The 21,790-nt window shown below is 36.2% G+C and overlaps 1 protein-coding gene across 50 annotated transcripts in view; it reads left to right on the forward strand.

Moving 5' to 3' along the window:
* The window catches only part of MAP2 (microtubule associated protein 2), a 308,002-nt gene that overhangs the window by 181,184 nt on the left and 105,028 nt on the right, over positions 1-21,790 (forward strand). For all 50 annotated transcript variants that reach the window (XM_063647868.1, XM_063647903.1, XM_054478052.2 and 47 more), the window contains one exon: positions 18,075-18,151. The gene's annotated coding sequence lies outside the window, so the exon portion shown is untranslated. The remainder of the gene's footprint in view (positions 1-18,074; positions 18,152-21,790) is intronic.

A 21,790-nucleotide genomic window follows, 5' to 3' on the forward strand; every position in this document is an offset into this window, starting at 1 on the left:
TCTTTATTTTAGTACTTAAGGAAACATAGACTGAAATACTGGGAGAAACAACTGGTCCACTGACTGCAGACCAAGATGAATTAGTCAAGAGATAATATAAAACTTGAGCTAAGGGTCAGTTCATCCCAAACAGATTTTTTTTTTTTTGAATTGGGTTCTTTATATATGATATATGGTTTGTTTATTCACAACAGAAAGAGGATAAATGTGAGCAGTGAGACATTGACATTTATTAATCTACATAAAACGACAAGATAAAATTTCACTGGGTATTTTTTGTTTTTTTAATTTTTTTTAAATTATTATTATTATTATACTTTAGGTTTTATGGTATACATATGTAACTTACCAAACAGATTTTGAAAGATGGTAAACTATTCCCTCCCTCTCAGATGTCTTCAAATTAATGTTTTGTTTGTTTGTTTGAGACAGAGGCTCACTTTGTTGCCCAGGCTGGAGTGCAGTGGCACAATCTCAGCTCACTGCAACCTCTGCCTCCTGGGTTCAAGTGAACCTACTGCCTCAGACTCCCAGATAGCTGGGGTTACAGACACCCGCCACCACACCCGGCTAATTTTTGTGTTTTTAGTAGAGACGAGGTTTTACCATGTTGGCCAGGCTGATCTCGAACTCCTGACCTCAGGTGACCCACCCACCTTGGCCTCCCAAAGTGCTGGGATTACAGGCATGAGCCACTGCGCCCGGCCTGAATATTAATACCATGTGGCTACCTACCCCACTGGTGTGCACTATTGCTGGATCCTCACCAGTGTGGGGTACCCCTTTTACTCCAGAGTCCTAATTCTGAAAGCCCCAGTCTAAAAGTTTGTTGCTTAATTCTGCTAATATTTCTAACTACCACCTTCTTATTCCTTTTGCTAGTCAAACTCCTCTAACATGTCCATTCAATTTATTGTCTTATATCTTTTCTGTCACACTCTTTTCTTAGCATTTTGCTAGATTTCTTTTTCACCCTATTATATGCTGGAAATGTTTTCTGAGAGATCTCCTGTGATCATCTTATTTTAAAATGGAACAGTTGCTTTTTACTTTTTATGTTGAATGACCTCTCTTTGCCACAGTAATGATGCAGTAGAAAGAATGTGAAAACTTGATTTCACTCTTGACTCTACTGTGCACCACTGACTGTGAGACCTTAGGCAAGTTATGAAACATCATACAAAGATTAAATACTGTTCAAAACCTGATACAAAGATTAAATACTGTACACATATGTAAGAGGATATTATTAGTGGCTACCCATTTCTCCTTGGAATCTTTTTTTTTTTTTTAATGGAGACAGTATCTTGCTCTGTCACCCAGGCTAGCGTGCAGTGGCACAATCATAGCTCACTGCAACCTTGAATTCCTAAGCTCAAGTATCCTCCCACCTCAGCCTCCTGAGTAGCTGGGCTGCTGGAGTATGCCACCACACCTGGCTAATCTCTAATTTTTTTGTAGAGATGGGATCTTGCTATGTTGTCCAGGCTGGGAAATCTATTTTTATTTGATTCTGCAATATTGAATTGTATTGTTTTTACTGGCTTTTCTTTATCCTGCCACTCTATCATTGGTCTATCCCAAAACTATTGGCCTATCCCAAGATTCTTGTTCCACATATTTGACGAGGCCATCTATTTCAATTCTAGATTAATCTTTGTGAAACACAACTAATTATATCTTAGCCTAAAACCTCCAAGAAATTCTTCTGAATGCAGAAATAAATATGCATTCCTCCAATTAGGATTCCATCCCCTCTGTTATATGACCCCTACCTACATTTCCATTTCTATCTCCCACTGTTCTCTGTTGTGTGCCAACAACCTGTAGTTCTCATTGCCCCTTTGCTTCTGCTCTTTCCTCAGTTTCATCTTTACCCCTCATCCCCTGCTTGCCCAAATTATGTGTAACTTTACAAAGCTCATCTTAAATACCATGCTCTCCAGAATCATTAAAATTGAATGTAATATATTCTCTGATTCACATAGTCCCTGACACATACTTTTTCTTCTGTGCTCTCACCCTATACTTTGTGTTAATTACCATCCCAGATTTGATTATATATAAGCTTCTTGAAATCAGGAAGGGGGTTTCATGCATTTTTTAACAAGATCTAAGTAGATGAGGTATAATTTAATGCCTAATATGTAATAACAAATGTATATTCATTCTGAATATTTTGTTATATAAAGGAATGTTTTTCCCATTGCTCAGGCTTAAAACTCTGAAAAAAATCTTAAATTTCCAAAAATTAATATTTACTAAATTAATTTTTGATTTTTCTATCAGAATCATGAATTAACATACGTCACTGGTTCATTAATTTTGTTTGAAAATAACAGCTATATTGAGTGAGATATAATTCACATATAAAAATTCACCCCTTTAAATTAAATAGTTCAGTGATTTTTAGTGTGTTAATAGAGTTATGCAAGCATATCCATTATCTAATCTAGAAGGTTTTTATCACCCCCAATGGAAACCCATCAGCAGTCACTCAATTTCTGCCTCACCTCTATCCTAGACAACCTCTAATCTACTCTGTATGGATTTGTCCCTTTTCCTGGACATTTCATTTAAGTAATACAATAGTGGTCTTTTGTAGAAGGCTTCTTTCACTTAGCATCATATTTGCAGTGTTCATCCATCATTCACTGCTTTTTATGGAAGAATAATATTCCATTGAATGGATATACCAGATTTTATGAGTTCATTAATCAGTTGACAGACATTTAAGTTGCTAAGTCATTGATTCTTTTTTAAACTGAAAGGAAACCCAGTGGTTATTTAGTCCAGTATCCTCCTTTAATACATGTGAGATTGTGTCCCAAAGTGGTATTCCTAGACTTACATAGTTATTGTATTTCTTATTATTTTAGATGCTGGGTTGGTACAACACATACGTTTATGTACTTTTCTACTCATTCTTTCATATGCGTAATAAATGCTTGTGGAGCACTAAGTGTTTATGATCTGAATAAACAAAAATAATTATGGTTCATGTCCTCATGAGGTTCACAGTTTAATTGGGAATAAGCTTTTATTAAATAATCATGTAAATAAACACAAAATTAGAACCATGGCAAGAGCTATAAAGAAGACATTGGGGAACTGACCTTGTCAAGGAGGATATTTTAGCTGTGATCTATGGATAAGCAATAATTACCTAAGTAAAAAGGGTAGAGAAGAGCATTCCAAGCAGAGCAAGAGCACATGCAAAGGCCCTGGCTGTAGGAGCATGGCTTATAGGGGAAATGACAGAGGCAAGGGAACAGGAGAGGAGAGGGTAGGGGAAGCATGTGTGGAATGAGGCTGGAAAGTAAGGTTAAATGATGCCAGATCTTCCAGGACAAGGGAAGGGTTTTACTCATTTTCTGAGGAGTATTGGACCACTGAAGTATTTTAATCCTAGAGATAATGCAAGCAAAAAGAAAACGTGCATTCTTTTTACTTTTTTTTTTTTTTCTCCCAGGGCTTAGCTGTGTTAAGAAAGGCGAAATTTGCTGGATGATACGTATCTTTTCTGCCAAAACTTGTGGTAGAATTGTGGCATTTCAAGTTTTCTTTTATGTGTTTACCAAATAACTTGTTGTCAAACGTAAAAACTTGTATTATTTTCAGAGGATAAACAGCCTCCTTATTAGAATTCTCCAATTCAATTTTGTAAAGAACTATTCTTTCCAGTTCTCCTACAGAATAAGCAATCATGGCTACTTGAGAAGTATTATAATAAATATATAAAGGTCATATGTTTCCATTATACAATAAACATGTTTTAGACCTATAAATTCTAAAGGTACAGAAACCATTCTCTAAATTCCAATTAACTAATGCCTAATTCTTTAGCCTAAGTGCTTTTGACTTGAGAGACATTCCTCTCAGGCACTATATGAATGGGACCCAGGAAGCTTTTGTAAAAATAATATAAAGCTTTTGTAAAACATAAAGGTCATGCCTGCATGGGCATGAATCCAAAGCTTTCATTAAATTCTACAAAGAGTCTATTATACACACAAAAAAGTTAAAAGCTAGGGTTTTTGAGAGTGGAAAATAATCTATAAGTTACTAGGAAAAAATATTTGGTCACTTTTTATACTACTTAGAGAAGTTTAAACCTATACAGTTATAAATGACACCAAATATTTAAACTAACAGCTATTACATAAGCTAATATCTTGAAAGCAATATTATCTTTTTTAAAAATTACGGACCTTAGATCATACTCAGGGATTATATTGAGCACTTGTGAGGAATGTAGATTCCTGGACCCACTACAGACATTTGGAATCAGAATCCCTGGAATAGAACTCAGAACTCTGGATTTTTAACCAGGATCCCAGGTGATTTTGGTGTCAACACATGTTTGGAAAGGTAACATAGTAAATAACAACATTCTTTCTCTGTTCAGTGTTTTGAAAAAACAAATTTATACAATTCATTAGTTATATCGTAATAGTACCATGTAATACACACTGAAAAAAAAATATATAATATAATTTACAATTTAAAGATGAAGAAATTATGGACCAGTGAAATTAAATAACTGGCCACATAGAGATCTGGCTTTGTTTATACTCTGTCATAAAGCCTCTTGCTGTAACTGCTATAAGTTACCTACTGCTAGTTCCCTACTATAAGAAGTACCCAGAAAAAGAAAGCTTCTTTTAGAGAGTGGAGTTTATATGAGTCCATAAAGGTGTCAGTCAACATCCACTGAAACCCATGATCATCAACAAAGTTAAAGATTTATAAAGAACAAAGTATAACACATGAGCCTCTCTCGCCAAGCACAACTGTCTGACACTTTCTAAAAGAAGCTCTCAGAGGTAACACTTTACAGGCAGAAAAAGTGTGAAAATGAGAAAAATTTGCTCCAAGTTGTTACAATTTAACAAGCAGGGAATATAAAGAAAAAACAAAATCTTACAGTAAAGTGACCCTAAAACCTATTAGCGTGTATCGCTACCAAAAATAAATAAGTAAATAAATAAAACTCCATGTAACTCCTTAAAGCAGCTAGAAAAAGACAGATCTGTTAGGTTGCTTTAAGACATGAGCTTTAATAAGCATTTTACCCAAGAGAGATGGCTCTGTGATATGTGTGTGCTGTATCACATGAATTGCATTTCATTTCATGCAGCACCTTTATTGGGCATTAATAATAAAACTGTTGAATTTAAAAACAAATTCTGAAATCAACTCTATTTTATAGGCCTTTACTAGAAAAGAGCTCTTTGCCAATATAATGTGGTCTATTCATAACATATTTTGAGAGTGAAAAGATAGAAGTTTTCTAGTTATTTGTTTATTTCTAGTTTCTAGTTATAATTTTGAAATGTTTGCATTTCAGTAATGAAGTCAGGGGTTAAAAAAATTCAATTTGACTTTAAGGTGGCTTTATCACAGTAACACTGATTTCTTCTAAAATATCTTCACAGTTTATTTCTTTATGAAAAAAATGATTTTAATTCAAATTATTTAAGAGAAAAGATCGTTCCTTTATGTAATGCTAAAAACCAACTCTTCAGGAAATTGGGAGCCAGAATTTTTTTCTGGGCCTGTTGTAACTGAGTTTGTCAGCTGCCGTATAACAGCAGAAATAATATTTCTTATGATGCTGTTGAAAAGTGCTATTCAGCCAGCAGCTATAGCAAGTAATGTATTAAATGAATGAGAGAACTATTAATTACATTATTTCAAGACTTTTAGGTGATGCTATAGCTGACCAATATTTGAGAATATTTTGGGAAATGAATGGCAAATGTCTTTTTTGGTCATGTGTCAACTTCTCTATGACATGGAAACATAGTATTAGAACAAGTTTTACAGGAAATCTTATTTAAGGACAGAAAATTCTATAACTTCCTTTGGATAGTTAAGGATCCTTATCTTTTGATTTAGCAGTGGCGTTATGTTTTCTTACTAACACAATAGAAATCTGTATTCCTGGTTTTAGTGTTATTTCAAAGTTATATCAGGATCTAATGAAACATGGCCCATTCATGGCTGCTTGCTACTGTAATAAATTCTTGGAGACTATTGCTAAGATTACCTTCTATTAGATCAGGTTCTCTTACCCCCGCCGTGTGCATCAGTTGATCTCCAGACAATCAGTGAGAGTACTTTAAGAGCTTGAAGTAGACTTGCTGTGTATAGGGAAAGCATATTCTGTTTATGCTAACTAGATAGAACCACCCAAAACATGAGGCGAAGAGAAAGCCACAAATGGCTTCCAGTCTCTTAACGTGTTTTTTATTTCTATTTTTATTATTCATTTATTTATTTATTTAATCTGTTTTCTATAGCTGCATGAGTTTTCTTTTAGCTGAATGGCTCTCTGTTTGGAATTAACATTAGGAAATAGAATGAATGTGAAATGGCAAAAATAAAATCATAAACAAAAGAGAACAAAACTCACTAAACTATAGGATCTGTAGTCCTTCATTAAGAAAGTGCCTCCAAAATCTTCCTTAGAGCCAAAGCCCCTGCTAAAGGTGAAATCATGCAAGTCACTAGTTGCTGGGGGGAGCCCACAGTGCAGGTTGCTGGCTTTGCAGTTTTGGGAAGGCCCCAGATGGATCAAGGAGCTCAGTGGGGCTAGTGGTGAAGAGCTTTACACTTGGAGTCTTGGAATTAGACCACTCAAAGACTCAGAGTGGGACTTTTTTATTGTAGTATAGTTATTCAGAGCCACAATTTTAAAAGATAAAACATTTTAAAGTCTGTCAACTATTCATTGGCTTAACATAGCTCTAAAAAACATTCTAACAGTGTGAGGTTGAAACCTACCTCTGAAGCAAACTTTTGTGCCTGCAAATACCAAAGGTAGCTGATGTAGTCCCAGATGAGCCCAGGGTAACCCGAGCAAGGAGTCAACAGCCCTCACATTCCTTTGGAACAACAATAATTAGAGCAGCTGGAATATTCGCAACCTCATTGGCTCACTTGCTGTGTTTTTAAGCCCAGGCTTTAATCTTATTTTTATGTTTTTGTATAAATCAGACACATGTGGCTTAATTATAGACATTAAGTGGCTACTAGGAGCTTTAGATGAAAGCTTTTCAATACAGTGCAATGCCCAGGTTCTCTGGTGTCCTCCCCACTCTGCAGTTTCTGTCTCTTTGTGCCCCTCCTCCTGTGTTGATTTCTGCACTCCTCCTTCCTCCATTCCGACTGCCCCTCATCTCAGTGGTGCCTATTTACTTAAATCTAAGCCAATTAAATACAACATAATAATAGAACATCCTTCTGAAAGGAGCACAAAGGATGGGGAATTGCATGGCCACTGACTGAATAACGGAAGAACGGGGAAAACATCTTAAAAGAAACCCCCAATAGATGATTCATCTATTCTTCCTTTGCCTCCTATTTATAGGGAGGCAACCTCTTCATTGTTTTTGTTTCCAGCAATCTCTGTGCCAAGTCCCCCACCTTTCTTTGGTAAAATTTTAATGATATATCATTATGTATATTTCCAAGATTATTGATGTGAGAATTATTGTATTATGCACTCAGGAATATGGTTATAGAATTTCCAGAACACTTGGGAGTGATAACATTATAGACTGAGATATATTTCAAGGCTTGCTTTTATGTTGATATATTTTCTGAGCCAGTAAGTAATATTCTCACTCAATTAAGAGAAACTCACTTTTTAAAATGGGTTATTACAAGCAATCACTTTAGTAATAAAATGTTGGCTGCCACTGTTAAGAAAATAATTTGGGGAGGAAGAAAAGATATTTCACATTAGCATCACAGAAGGGGGAGGGGAGGGTGCCAGCTTAGTCCCCACTGTGCTAATTAAGTGATCATGCATTGCCTCTTGAACAACATGCAGCAGAAGATGAAGAATTCAAATCAGCTGGAGATCACCCTTAATTGTAAACTCTTCTGCAAGACTCCAGTGAGTTGATGAACTTCCTCTGCTTCTAGAGCTTTTAGCTTTTCATGCTAAAAGTAGACTTGTCAGAATTTCATTTTTCTGGTCAGATGACTGTAGCACAGCCTGTATTTCCCTCTCTCTGGTGTGGTCCCCTTTCCTAAATGCATGCCTTTCCAAATTATCCACAATCTGGAATGTCAGAGGGTGTGGAGCTCAGGCAAAAAACATCATCAGTCAGCTGAATTCCAGTTTCTATAGGCTACAGCTGGAATCTGAATGCTCACGTTGACCTCAAAAATAGCCTGGTGCTCTGTCCCCTGTGCTCAGCCAAATGCCTCTTCAGTGAAATCTCTGTATGTGGCTGCAGGTTGACAGATGGCTCCCAGCAGGTGAACTCAAGGCTATTAGTGAGTGAAATGCGTTCTTTCTCTGCCACAATCCTTCTCAAAGACAACCTCATGTCTTAAGAACCTTACAAAAGGCTTTTAGATGTTAAGCAAAACTCAAGAGAAGAGTTGAAGCCAAGAAACCACAGATTAAAATAACCATAGGGTTTCTGCTCAAGTTAATACCTAGTTTCTTCATGAGATAATACAATAGTGCTAAGTGGTAAAAGAAAATATCATTTAAAGACTGATATTGACACTTTGCAATTTTCCACAATTGTCAAAGCATTTTTCCAAACATATAACTTTATGTAATCCTTACAGTGACTCTATAGGGGAAGTCTCATTAATAGTCTTCATTTTGAGAGCGGCAGAAGGCAGCCAAATGCCTAGGCAGATACGGGCAGGTCCCTGGTGAAACGCCACCTCCAAGCCAAAGACAGTAAAAAGCCTGAAAGCCAAGCTACAAGTTAAATCCTCTGACTGGATTGAGAACTTGTGTTCCTGTTTAGTGCACTTTCCTCTGATTTGTGCCTACCCTTCACCTATTTTACATATACCTACTCTTTCCTAATTGATTTTTCTATGCTATCATGCCCTCCTTTGAGTGGTATCTTCACTTTAAGCTTTTCTGCATACTCACAAACCAATCAGCACACACTCCCCACTCTGAGTTCATAAAAGGCCCAGACCCAGCCACACAGGCAGAACTTTCCCACCTTCGGGTGAGGGCACCATTCCTCCCCTATCCCACATCCCCTGTCCACTGAAAGCTATTTTCATTGCTCAATAAAATTCTTCTCCCTCTCCACCCTTCAATGTCCTGCTGTGTATCCTCATTCTTCTTGGGCATGGTACAAGAGCTTGGGAACCACCAAACAGAGGTACCAGCTATAACACAGCTATAACCAGCTTGTGACCTGGCACACACAAGCATGGCCAAGTGAGGCCCGGGTGGGGCATCACTGGCCCGGGATCCCCAGCTTGCAAAGTGATCAAGAAGAAAAATTGTACATCAATTTTACGGCTAATAGTGATGATCCAAAAAGTTAGAAGGCTTACCCAATATTACACAGCCAGTAAGTGTTCAAGTTCAGCTTCTATATCTAAAGTTTGAGTTCTTTTTACTTCAAAGACCAAATTTGATTAATTCCTAGTCAGAATGGTTAGGAAAACAAACTATGTCATTCATTAACTCATTCATTAGACCTTTACTAACCCACTTACAAATCAGGGAAGCATTAAGCAGGATATAGAAAGATTTCATTGCTTATAACAGAGGAGCTCATCTACACAAAGTTAACCAGTACTGAGCACACCTTTCCATTTTTTGCAATATGTCTCTCAGCTGTTCATTCGTTGGTTGAATAGTTACTGAACAAGTATTTGCTGCCAAACAGGGGGTGTAGTGTAATAAGAAAACAGTTACTGTCTTTCTAGAGTATACACATTAGTTGGGGTGGAGTGGGGCAGACATTAAACAAATACACAATATGCATTGTTAGTGATAGTGTCTGAAAATAGACAGTGGGATGGGTATGTATTAGTCTGCCCAGCCTGCCATAAAGAACACCACAGGCTGGGGGGCTTAGGTTCAATGAAGCATGGGCAGCCATGTAGAAATATGATTGGACAAAAAGGATATTATCTCATAATTATAGACTAGGCGGGGGGACCCAGCAAGACCTGTCTGTTCAGATTCTTCATGGCCTCTGTGCAACATTCCTTCCTTCCATTAAACAAGGTAGATCAAAGCATTTCTTTATGGCAAATTCTTACACAGAAAGGCAGGATGGGGGATACAGTGTGGGGAGTCATAATGATATTTTTAGGTTTTATGGCTGACTTTGGGAAAAGAGGGCTCTGGTTTCTATGACCCACCTTAAGGAACAGGAATTCTAGTTTCTATGACTTGTGTTGGAGAAGAATGAGGCCTAGAGACAGACAAAAGGACAGGAGAAGATCAGAAAGAAACTGCTTCCTAGGCCTTCATTTTGGGTTATTGTTTTCTGAGCCCAACGTTAGCCAATGAGCAGAGTGAGGGGGTTATGGGTGAAAAATTACCAAGAGCGAGTGTAGGTTGATTCTTGCCAAACCTACCTAATCAGATTCTTGCTGAAGGCAGACCAAAGACACACATCAAAGCTGGAGGATGAGAAACTCAATCAGATACCCAGCGTGATCAAATGTCAAGGGTGGGGGATTCTCTCTAAACTGATTTTAGATTCTTGCTCCAAGAATCCAAAGGAGCCAAAGTCAAGTCTTCTAGTTAAGAAGAGGGCTCAGAGAAGCCTGGCTAAAGTTTGATCAAGGAGAGACTCTGCTTCTTTGTGCTCATGGAAAGAAAAGGAGATCTTGTGTCTCCTCCTCTTCTTATAAGGACTCAGTCCTGTTGGATTAGAGCCCTACCTTTATGACCTCATCTAACCTTAATCACCTCCCTAAAGGCCTTATCTCCAAATATAATCATGTTAGCGGTAAGGACTTCAATATATGAATGTTGGGGGTGGGGGAGGATATAATACAGTCCACAAAGGGTATAAATTAATAACTCTTCAGAGACACTTTGGCAGCATTGTTTGAAGTCTATTGTGTACGTATATGGTTTAACATTTTTTTATCCTGCATATGTTTTTATTTTAAATTCAAAATGCTATCAAAAAGTAGTTTATATATTTAATAACTACTAATGGCTTTTAGAATTGAAATAAAGCAGAAAAAAGGTCAGGGACATGAATTTCTTACAATTTCAAGAAGTCTTGATTAACTGTGTATTGTAGTTTACATGAATATCAAATAAATATAAGAAACAAGAACCATACATCAGTGAAAGAAACATTCCTGGAGTGGTTGGGGAATTGAAGAGTTCATGGAGAACACTTCAGTTAAATAAGGAGTTGAAAAATCTAGAGGAAGGAAGAGGCAAAAGGAGCAGAGGAGACAGGCAGAGAGAAAGAGAAAGAAGAGGACCTTGCAGGAGAGGAGAAAAATATAATAATGGAATTAATAGGTCTGCAAAAGAACTAGTCTAAGAAATTGTGAGGGTTTGTAACAGTAGAAAGTTCAGGATGAATACATTGTAGTCACAATACAAAAGTCCTTGAGGCTAAGCTGAGAAATTTAGATTTTGTCATTTTGAAAAAATAATTTTGACCATGAGAGCTACTAATAAATCACTAAGTGGTATCCCGGCAAGATAAGTCTTATGACAACATGTTAACCTGCTCAATTTCCTTTGAGCCTCTCTCCAATTTTTTTCTCCTACCACATGAACCTGGGTACCTGCATTAATTTATTCTACCATTTTTTAAAGATTGGTGTTCTGTTTGAATGGCTATTATCAAAAAGACAATATATAAGTGTTGGAGAGAATGTGGAGAAAAGGAGACACTTGCCCACTGTTGATGGAAATATAAATTAGTACAGCCATTATGGAGAACAGTTTGGTGGTTCTTCAAAAAATTAAAAATAGAACTACCATATGATCCAGCAATCCCACTACTGGATATATATCCAGAGAAACTGAAATCAAATGTCAAAGTGATATCTACACTCCTATGTTGATTGCAACATTATTCACAATAGCCAAGATATGGAATCAACCTGTGTCCATCAACTGATGAATAGATCAAGAAAATATGGGATATATGCATAATGAAATATCATTCAGCCATAACAAAGAAAAAAATTTGCAACTACTTGGATAAACCTGGAGGACATTATGTTACATGAAATAAGACAGACACAGAAAGACAAATTCCTCATGGTCTTACTTGTATGTGAAATCTTTAAATGTTGATCTCATAGAAGTAGAGAGTAGAATGGTGGTTATCAGGAGCTGTGGCAGTGATGTTGGGGGTATACTGGGGAGATGTTGCTCACAGGTAACAAAGTTTCTGTTTTGTAGGGGAAGTAAATTCAAGAGATCTATTATACAATATGGTGACTGTAGTTAATAACAATATATTGTATTCTTGAAAAATGCTAACAGAATAGATTGTAAATGTTCTCACCACAAAAAAGACAACTATGTGAGGTAATATATATGATATCAAGCTTGATTTAGCCATTCTACAAAGTATACATATTTCAAAATATCATATTATACATGATAAATATATATAATTTTATCTGCTAATTGAATAAATAATAAATAAAAGGTTGGTGTTTTGTATGCAACTTAGAGACAAATGAACAGATGGCTTTCTATCAAGTAGTGTTACATTTCTTCAGCTATATTCTGATGCTGAGCAGAAAACAGCAGTGTAGTATATAAATAAGCAAAAATACTGATACATGTGCCCCATTGCTGCTCAACATTCCCTATATTGCAGTGCCAATTCATATTTTATTTATAAAATAAAATATTTATTTATATGTATATATATTTAATCAGAGTCAACGTAAGCTAACAATTTAGCAAAGTAAGTTTTAAGCTGATATCACCAAGCATTGTTATTTATTTTCAACCTTTGTCAACAAGGAAGAATCCTAACATAGCTACAGGACCCATCCCATCATACCCATTCATCCTTGAGATGGAGATATTTATTGCTCACCAGATATCAGATATCCATTTATTCCCCATGTTTCTCCACCCCTTGCATTTAAGCAACATGTTCAGTACAGTGGGCTGTAAGAGGAAGTGATGTGTGTCACTTCCTCATTAAGGCATTTAAGAGCCTGTGCTCAGCACTCCAGATGTCTTCTTTCGCTGCTGCTGTAATCCTGAAGGCTGTGAGTTGAGCCACAAGAAGGATGTACCTAGAGAGCTCCATCACTGCATGAGAGAGAAGTGGCCTGGAGAGTCCTCCTACTCACATCAGGATTTGTGTAAACAGGTTATAACCTTTATTGTGTAAAGCCTCTGAGACTTAAGCCTTACTTTTCTGACTAATCTAATTGTTTATCCTTCACCTACTTATATACTATTTTTACTGCCTTGAATTATGTTGAGATGCTTCAGACAAGACTAGATAATTTCTACTAAATCAGCTTAACCCAGCCCGTTAGTCCTCTGCAATAGCCTGGAGCTTCTGGGTTTAGAGATGAAAGGAGATAATTCTTACTGTCTACCTTACCCAAGTTCTCTGCTCCACTAAAGACCATATGTTATTTGCATAGGAATTTGCTAACAGCTCTTAATCCTTTCAAGCTATATTTTGAAATAAGTTTCCTTTGCAAGAAACGTAAGTTTCTCTTAAAAGTAACTTTGACAAAAGCTCCAAGAAAGAAAGATCATTCTCTGATATTTTCAATTATCAATGCCTTTGGGACACCATGACTTCCTTCTACTCACAAATAAGTAGATAACTGATTCTATAATAAGCACATTAGGGAGTAGAAATGGTTTAGTAGCATGTTAGACTAAATGATTTTATGTTGGCATCTGCTCTCCTATTTAAAAGACTGCTTGAATAATGGATATTTTCCCAATTGTTTTGGACATTCAGTCTTCAATAGCTAAAATATTGTTATCCTGGACAAGTGCACTAAATTACATGAATTGCTCAAAATCTTGGTAGGTCAGATTGATAGTGGAGGTGGAGTACAATGTTATTGTTGTTTATTTGAGAATTGACTGAATAGCCTAATGCTAGTCATTGAGGTTAAGCTTAGCCTTTAGAAACACTATTTGGAGACCAGGCTTGGTGGCTCACACCTGTAATCGTAGCACCTTAGGAGGCCGAAGTGGATGGATCACCTGAGGTCAGGAATTCAAGACCAGCCTGACCAACATGGTGAAACCCTGTCTCTACTAGAAATACAAAACTTAGTTGGGCATGGTGGCGCATGCCTGTAATCCCAGCTACTCAGGGGGCTGAGGCATAAGAATTGCTTGAACCCTGGAGGCGGAGGTTGCAGTGAGCCGAGATCACGCCATTGCACTCTAGCCTGGCAGCCTGGGAAACAAGGGTGAAACCAAAGAAAGAAAGAAAGACAGAAAGAAAGAATACAGGATTCCAGCAACTTCAGGCATCTCAATTTTTTTTTTTTTTTTTTTTTTTTTTTTGAGAGAGAGGTCTTGCTCTGTCACCCAGGCTGGAGTACAATGGCACGATCTTGGCTCACTGTAACCTCCGCCTCCCAAGTTCAAGTGATTCTCTTTCCTCAGCTTCCTGAGTAGCTGGGATTACAGGCATGCACCACCATGCCCAGCTAATTTTTGTATTTTTAATAGAGAGGGGGTTTTGCCATGTTGGCCAGACTGGTCTTGAACTTCTGACCTCAGGTGATCCACCCTCCTCAGCCTCCCAAAGTGCTAGGATTACAGGTATGAGCCACCATGCCCGGCTGATGTTTTGCTTATCTGGCAAAGTCTATCAAACATGAGATTGAAAAACTAAATGATACTTAGAATGTGTTTTGAAGGAAACTAAAGAGTATATCCTGGCTCAACAATCCAGGGAAGATTTTATCTTGGTGACTTTGTTGTTTAATAAGACCTGAGTTCTTACAGCAGTTGGGAAAACCACAACATGGCAACATTTTCTCCAAGAGACTCTGAAAATCTGCATGAATTTATCATTATAGCCTCAATGCTATAGGTAGCAAATAACTTGGACATAAATATGAGAACAGCCAAACATATGCAGCCTAAGCACATTGCATGCATATCTTATTTTACGGAGTAACCAGCTGATAAAAGCTGACTTAGTTTATAGCTGAACAAGTATTTTGGTATTTTGGGTTCCTCATTAAATGATTTACTCAGCTTACTTTGTGATGCCAGTGTGCAGTGTACATCCTATTCTCTGCCTTGTGTAGGCTAACTCTTAAATATAATTGTTAACCAGTTGACTTTGTCATGTGTTGTAAGTCATGATTCTCAACAGTGTTCATATCTGGCTCTAAAAGGTTCTGGAAGGTAGCATAAGCAAACCTGGTAGAAATAATGGAATGATATAATGGGAGGCAGAAGTGTGGCTGAGTATACTACAATTTGTTCAAGAAGCTGAATACGCTGAGTAAAAAAAGTACTTTGTAGGTAATTCTAGTAAATTAAAAGTTGCCGTCAGTGTAATATAATTCCTCAGAGAAGCCACAAGCCCTTAGGCTCAAAATTGTCTCTAGCCAGAGTTGAAGACCCAAAACCAATTCTCAGTGTCTGTGGAGTTGGTATGTAGCTAAAAGATTTGGGCACTTTCTAGCTTTGTGATGCTGGGAAGGACACTTGAACTCTCTTGGCCTGTTTTCTCATTTGTAAAGTGGGGACAATAATAGAGGATGATGGTGAGGAATAAATTACTTAATATATATGAAGTGCTTGGATCATTGTCTGGCACACAATAAATTATGTATAAATGTTTGCTAATATTATTTTAGGCATGTTGCAGCCACTCTATATAATGAATCTAATGCTAAAACTATGTTGTTAATGTTGTAAAAAAATTAATGTTAAAGTAATTTAATGCTATTTATATGGGTAAAAATGATCACTTCTAACTATCTTATGTTAATTTAAAATTTTGTATGCCTTGTGGAATAGGCCATAAGTTGCTGTTTAAAAATAAATCCCAGAGAGCATGTATCTCTTTCTCATAAAGTCTAGAAAATTATAGTTATTTCTATTTTTTATAATAAACAAAACCTCATAAAATTCAAGCTTATGTGAAAATGGGCCATTCTTTTTATGACTGATAGGTATTGGGTACGCTGAATTTTTTAATAATCGTCTCATCCTTTGGCCAATAATTTCCCAATTCTTTTGGGATGTAACAAGCTTTTAAGTATTTAGGGTTGGAATTTCACTTTCATTCATATGTAACTACTGAGTTAATTTTTGGAAAGACTAAAAGACAGGATTTTTTTTTAGTGTTGTTTTTAATATTACTCAAATAATGAACATGCTCTTTGATAACAGATAAGTTAAATGTTTTCTGTAAATGGCCAGATAGTAAATGTTTTGAGCTTTGCAGGCCATATAGTCTGTCAGATCCATTCAAGTCTGGCATTATGGCATGAAAGCAGCCATATACAACGCAGAAGTGCGTGGGAGTGGCTATGTGCCAAAAGCACTGTATTTTTTAAAAAAGGCAGCAGCAGGATGGTTCTGGCCCATGGACCATAGTTTACTTATTCATATTTTATAAAATTCATTTTTTTCTTATTTTTACTAGGGTAAAAGACATACACATGGAATGTGTACTCACACACTTATCCATATGCATGTGTGCTTACTTAAAAATCATGAAGATGAAGCACAAAAAACAGGCACTTTAAGAAATTTAAGAAAAATACATAATTTCAAGAGAAAATAAAACAGATATTCTATCCAGCATTCATTTGTTAAGCACACAAAGACTCTTTCTATCCAAATAAGCTCCAGAGCTGGCCTACCATTCTACTTTAGTTCTAAAACCAACTTAGAAGGTTTAATTTGCTTATAATCAAAATTATCCTTAAAAATTCTCTAAATAGTCTGAAGTTATTGTGCATAGAACTCTGTATTATGCTGTTATATATATACCAAATGTGAGAACCACTGAGCTGGACTAAAGAAAAAAAAAACTATATGCAAATATTTGGATGGTCAGACCTTTCTTTTTAAAATAGTTATCAAATTATTACAGGGAATGGAGAATTCTACCATGTTTCTTATTGCCTGCGGACATTTTTAAATGTTTATTTAAATGTTAAGACTTTCTAACTTTAATATGTACTAATATGACTTGTTTGCTGCTGCACATTGTGTGTAAAGTTCACAGATTAAATGAGCTAACACATGTAAAAGCACTTCATACACAGCTCTGGCCCAAACCATATTTTTTGCTTTTGAATCAAACTTGTGTCTGCTCGTATCCATATACACATTGGTCCTTAGCGGTTTATACAGAAGAATTGAGCCATCTGCATCTTGTCTTTCCAACTTGCATTTCCTACTGGGTCTTAAAGAAGAGTTAATAGGTGTCAGAGTTTGAGTCTGGGTTCCTTACCTGTAGAGCAACATCTTCCTAGAAGATATGACGGGGTCCACTCTACCAGGAGTAAAATTACACAGGTCCTGACAAAACGCATGGACATACATAGATTTAAACACCTAGTATAAGAGAGCTGGACTTTAAAATGGCCCTCAGCTCTGCAATCCCTTATGTATTGTGCATCCTTTGTAGTCCTCTTTATAGATGAAGATGGTTACACCTGAATGGCTTATGAAGTAGAAAACAAGCCTCGTGCTTTCTAGTAATTCTGTTTATTTCTACATACCACTTCAGTAAGAAGTATTCTGTATTGTTCTGGGTGGAGTTCCTAAGCAGAACTACTAATCCAGAATGACATTTAGGATTCTGAATGTCAAAATAAGTTTAGTACTCCATGGAGAAAATTTAATGAGTTGTTAAAAAATTCCTCTCCATCCTGTGCTGGAGAGAATCAATGCAGACTGGGCTGGAGGCCCAGTCCTTTAAAGATTACTGGATATAATTAACGATTTACTAGAATGAATGTATTCTCTTGGGAGAAAATATGATTGTCTGCTATTTATTAGCTGAAGACAATTTAAAAATTTATTCTCCCTTGGATGTAATACCTATAAAGTGCCATTGGAGTGGTTCTCAAAGTGAGAAAAAGCACACAGCAGTTAGCATTTTCACTGCTCTATTCTATCTGCGATAATTCCCAGCCAGTGATAAATGCTCAGTGTATGAACACTATAAAGAACCATGATGATATCCATCTCATAGTCTCATAGTTGCCAAATACAAAAAGAGAAAGCCACAAGATGAATTCTGTTGCTGAGCTACTTGATGTGATTAATGTATATGGATCAGGGATTAAACTATTAATTTTCTATTTTTTAACAGAAAGAAGCCAGAAAATATTATCAACCCTTTGAGAACACGACACAACGAACTTTATATTTTACCACTTCCTTGAATAGGTAAGACTCTCTCTACTCCGAAAGAGTTACCCACAATTGTGAAAAATAACTCTTTGCTAATCTTCTGTTTTTTAAAATCTTTAAATAAGTAACAATTCATTTTAGTAATGGAGAAATAACTTATAAATAGTTATTTCTAATATTTTAATTGTTATAGCTAATAAATTCAGTGTTATTAAAACAGCACTTCATAGTGTTGAGGTGACTTAATAGTAAGAAAATGACAAGCTCCTTCTCTTAAATCAGGATGGAATTCAGCCTGTCTCTCCTGCCTTGGTTGACAATGCCAACGGTATTTCTTCAGTACCTGTTACATGCCAAGCATGATCCTACATGACTTAATTTGTGTAAATCAATTCATTTACTTCTTACAACAATTCTATGAGGTAGATATGGGGATCATCCCCATTTTATAGATTAGGGGCATAAGGCAGAGAGAGAGGCAGGTGGATGGAGGGATTCACCTGAGATTGCATACATGGCCCTGGAAGCAGGCACTGGACAGAACACCAGCCCCAGCTGTTATTAGGAGAGTAATTTCTTATTGTGGTAGAAATGTCTCGCAATCAGACTTTCCTACATTTTGGGTAGTTTTTATCAAAATTTATGGAATAAAAATAACAGTGCATTTACTGAACAAGCTGTAAATGCATAGCAGGTAAACTTTTATGTTTGCATTTGTTCCTCACAAAATTTTTGCATGAGTAAATAAAGGAATATATATGCTTTAGCTCAGTTACAAGCAGAAATAATATTTTCCTTTATTTTACATCTTTCTTTAAACCCAAAATTCCTATGATAAAGTATAATAAAATTATGGAAAGATTATAAATGAATGATTTCTTATTCTAGGAAATATATTTCAATTTAGTTTTTTTAAATGAGAAGTACTGAATATATAATCTAAAATTGGCCACAGCAGTATTCACTTTCTTGTTTTTATTATTTGTTTTTAAGTAAGAAAATTTATAAGATGTTCAAAGCAAAATATAAAAAAATATTATAGGTTGGGTGCGGTGGCTCATGCCTGTAATCCCAGCACTTTGGGAGCCCAAGGTGGGCAGATCATGAGGTCAGGAGTTCAAGATCAGCCTGGCCAACATAGTGAAACCCCATCTCTACTAAAAATACAAAAAATTAGCCAGGTGTGGTGATGGGCACCTGTAATCCCAGCTACTGGGGAGGCTAAGGCAGAAGTATCTCTTGAACCTGGGAGGTGGAGGTTGCAGTGGCTGAGATCACACCATTGCACTCCAGCCCAGGTGACACTGCAAGACTCTGTCTCAAAAAAGTATATATATTACAGCAAATACCTAAGTATCCACCACACAGATTAAACAAATGCTAACATGCAGCTATATTAAAATCTTGTCTAAAAAAATAAACTATCACAGAAGTCATCAAAGCTCTTCTTGCTTCCTTTTTATTTTCTCCCATTCTTCCAGAGATGTCAAAACCCTAAAGATCATATAACCTTCCTGTGTGTGTTCTAACACTGCTATGACATGTGTAAGAAACAAATGTTGAACAATTATTAACATTTTAAAAGTTTACATAAAGGGCATCACACTGTAGATATTCTTTTGCAGCTCATCTTTACCCAATATTATATGTAGAGATTCTTTCATATCGAGAGATGAAGATCTGGTTGACACCTTCTGTTATAAAGTTGACTCATTTTAATGCTTTAATCTTCTGGTGCTTAGTATTATTAATTATTATTTCTAAATAACTTTCAGCATTTTAAATGTTTAATGTTAAAATGGTTTAAACATGGCTTGCAAAGCTTATTTGGGATTTATGTATAAGGAATTCAAAGTTTTTAATATATAATATCATGCCAATCCTGCTTATGTTTTATTTCTTTCAACTAGAAAAACATTTTTTTATTTGGTTTGTAAGGCTCTTACTAATCTAATGGGACACATGATTTTCATTCTTTTGCTATAACACAATAATTAGAATCTGTTTTATCTCCCTATACATGAAATACTTACTATTCCCAAATATAGTATAAATTACTACCTTTGGAATTTAAGATACTTAAAAGTGAAATATCTTTGTCTGGCCCATGTTAGTTGCTCATATTCTCCTAGAAAATAATGGAAGAAACTAAAAAAGAAAATATTTTCTTTTCAAAATTTTTTCTAACACTATAGCTAATTTTAGAATTTGTTTAAGGTAAAAGAAATGTTAGTATATGGTAGTGAAATAGTTAGACATAGACTCCCTCTCAACTTTTATTTTCTGAGGGAAATAAATTATTTTGTCAAAGTTGGGGAAGGAAGAGGAAGAGAAGACTAACCTTTTTGGGCAAATATGAGTAAGTAAATATGAGATTTTATATAAGTCTCTTAGGTCAGAAATGCATTACCATTTTGCACAGGAGGAAAATAAGGCCCAAATACCTCAGGTAACTTACTCAAGATCATATAATGATTGCAGAGCCTGCATTCAAACTCATCCCTTTCAGGCTCTGAAGCTATTCTGCCTACCAGAAAATAAATTGGAAAAACCTAATCTGTTTGTCACATATATAGAAATTTTATTCATGCCACTAATATTTATTGGGATCCTTTTATGTGAGTTGAGGGCCAATGTTAGGAAAGCAAAGAAGACACAGTACCTAAAATGAGAAACAGTCTGTTGAAAACCACGAAGATTAATTTAGTGATGCCACTAAATGTGACTATTTAATTAGACATTTTTATTTTTCTGTGATATCCTTACACTGCTTACCAGGTGATTACCCTTGAAATTACCTAGCCATGTCAATTCAATTAAACTGGATAGGATAATAGGAGTGAAAATGTTTTGCAAATGACAAAATCTTTGCAATCATTTGCTAATATTACTAATTCTCATATTCCATGAATTTAGAGTTGAATACTTCTATCCTAACACATGTACTTCTAAATGTGTTTGAAGTTTGAGTCTTACTAACTTATGTAGAATTCACATATTTTTCGGCCGGGCACAGTGACTCATGCCTGTAATCCCAGCACTTTGGGAGGCCGAGGCAGACAGATCACAAGGTCAGGAGTTTGAGACCAGCCTGACCAACATGGTGAAACCCCCGTCTCTACTAAAAATACAAAAATTAGCCAGGCGTGGTGGCATGCGCCTGTAATCCCAGCTACTCGGGAGGCTGAAGAAGGAGAATCACTTGAACCCAGGAGGCAGAGGTTGCAGTGAACCGAGATATTTTTCACACAAAAACCTTAAATATTATAGTGCAGTGGTTAGCAACTCTGAAAGTTTGTTTGTTTCTAACAACCACCACCTGTTAAAGGCATGATTTAATCTCTTTAAGACTCAGAGTAGATAATTACAGTACCAAGCTCATGCCTGTCCAGGATCTTATCATGCCTTATCATCTCTACCTATATCATTCACATCCACTGTCTCTCATGTTTACTACTATCATAATCCCCTGTACTCAATCTTGTTCTTCTACAGTCTATTGTTCACATGGAAGTCAGAATTATCTTTTAAAAACATCTTAATCAATTGATATGACTCTCCTATGCAGAATCCACCAATGACTGCCTGTAATAGTCAAAAATAAAGACCACACTCCTACAATGGCCAACAAGATGCGCTACATATACTGGCATCTTCTACCTACATCATCTCAAC

Source organism: Pongo pygmaeus, chromosome 11 (assembly GCF_028885625.2).
Source record: "Pongo pygmaeus isolate AG05252 chromosome 11, NHGRI_mPonPyg2-v2.0_pri, whole genome shotgun sequence".
Lineage (NCBI taxonomy): Eukaryota > Metazoa > Chordata > Mammalia > Primates > Hominidae > Pongo > Pongo pygmaeus.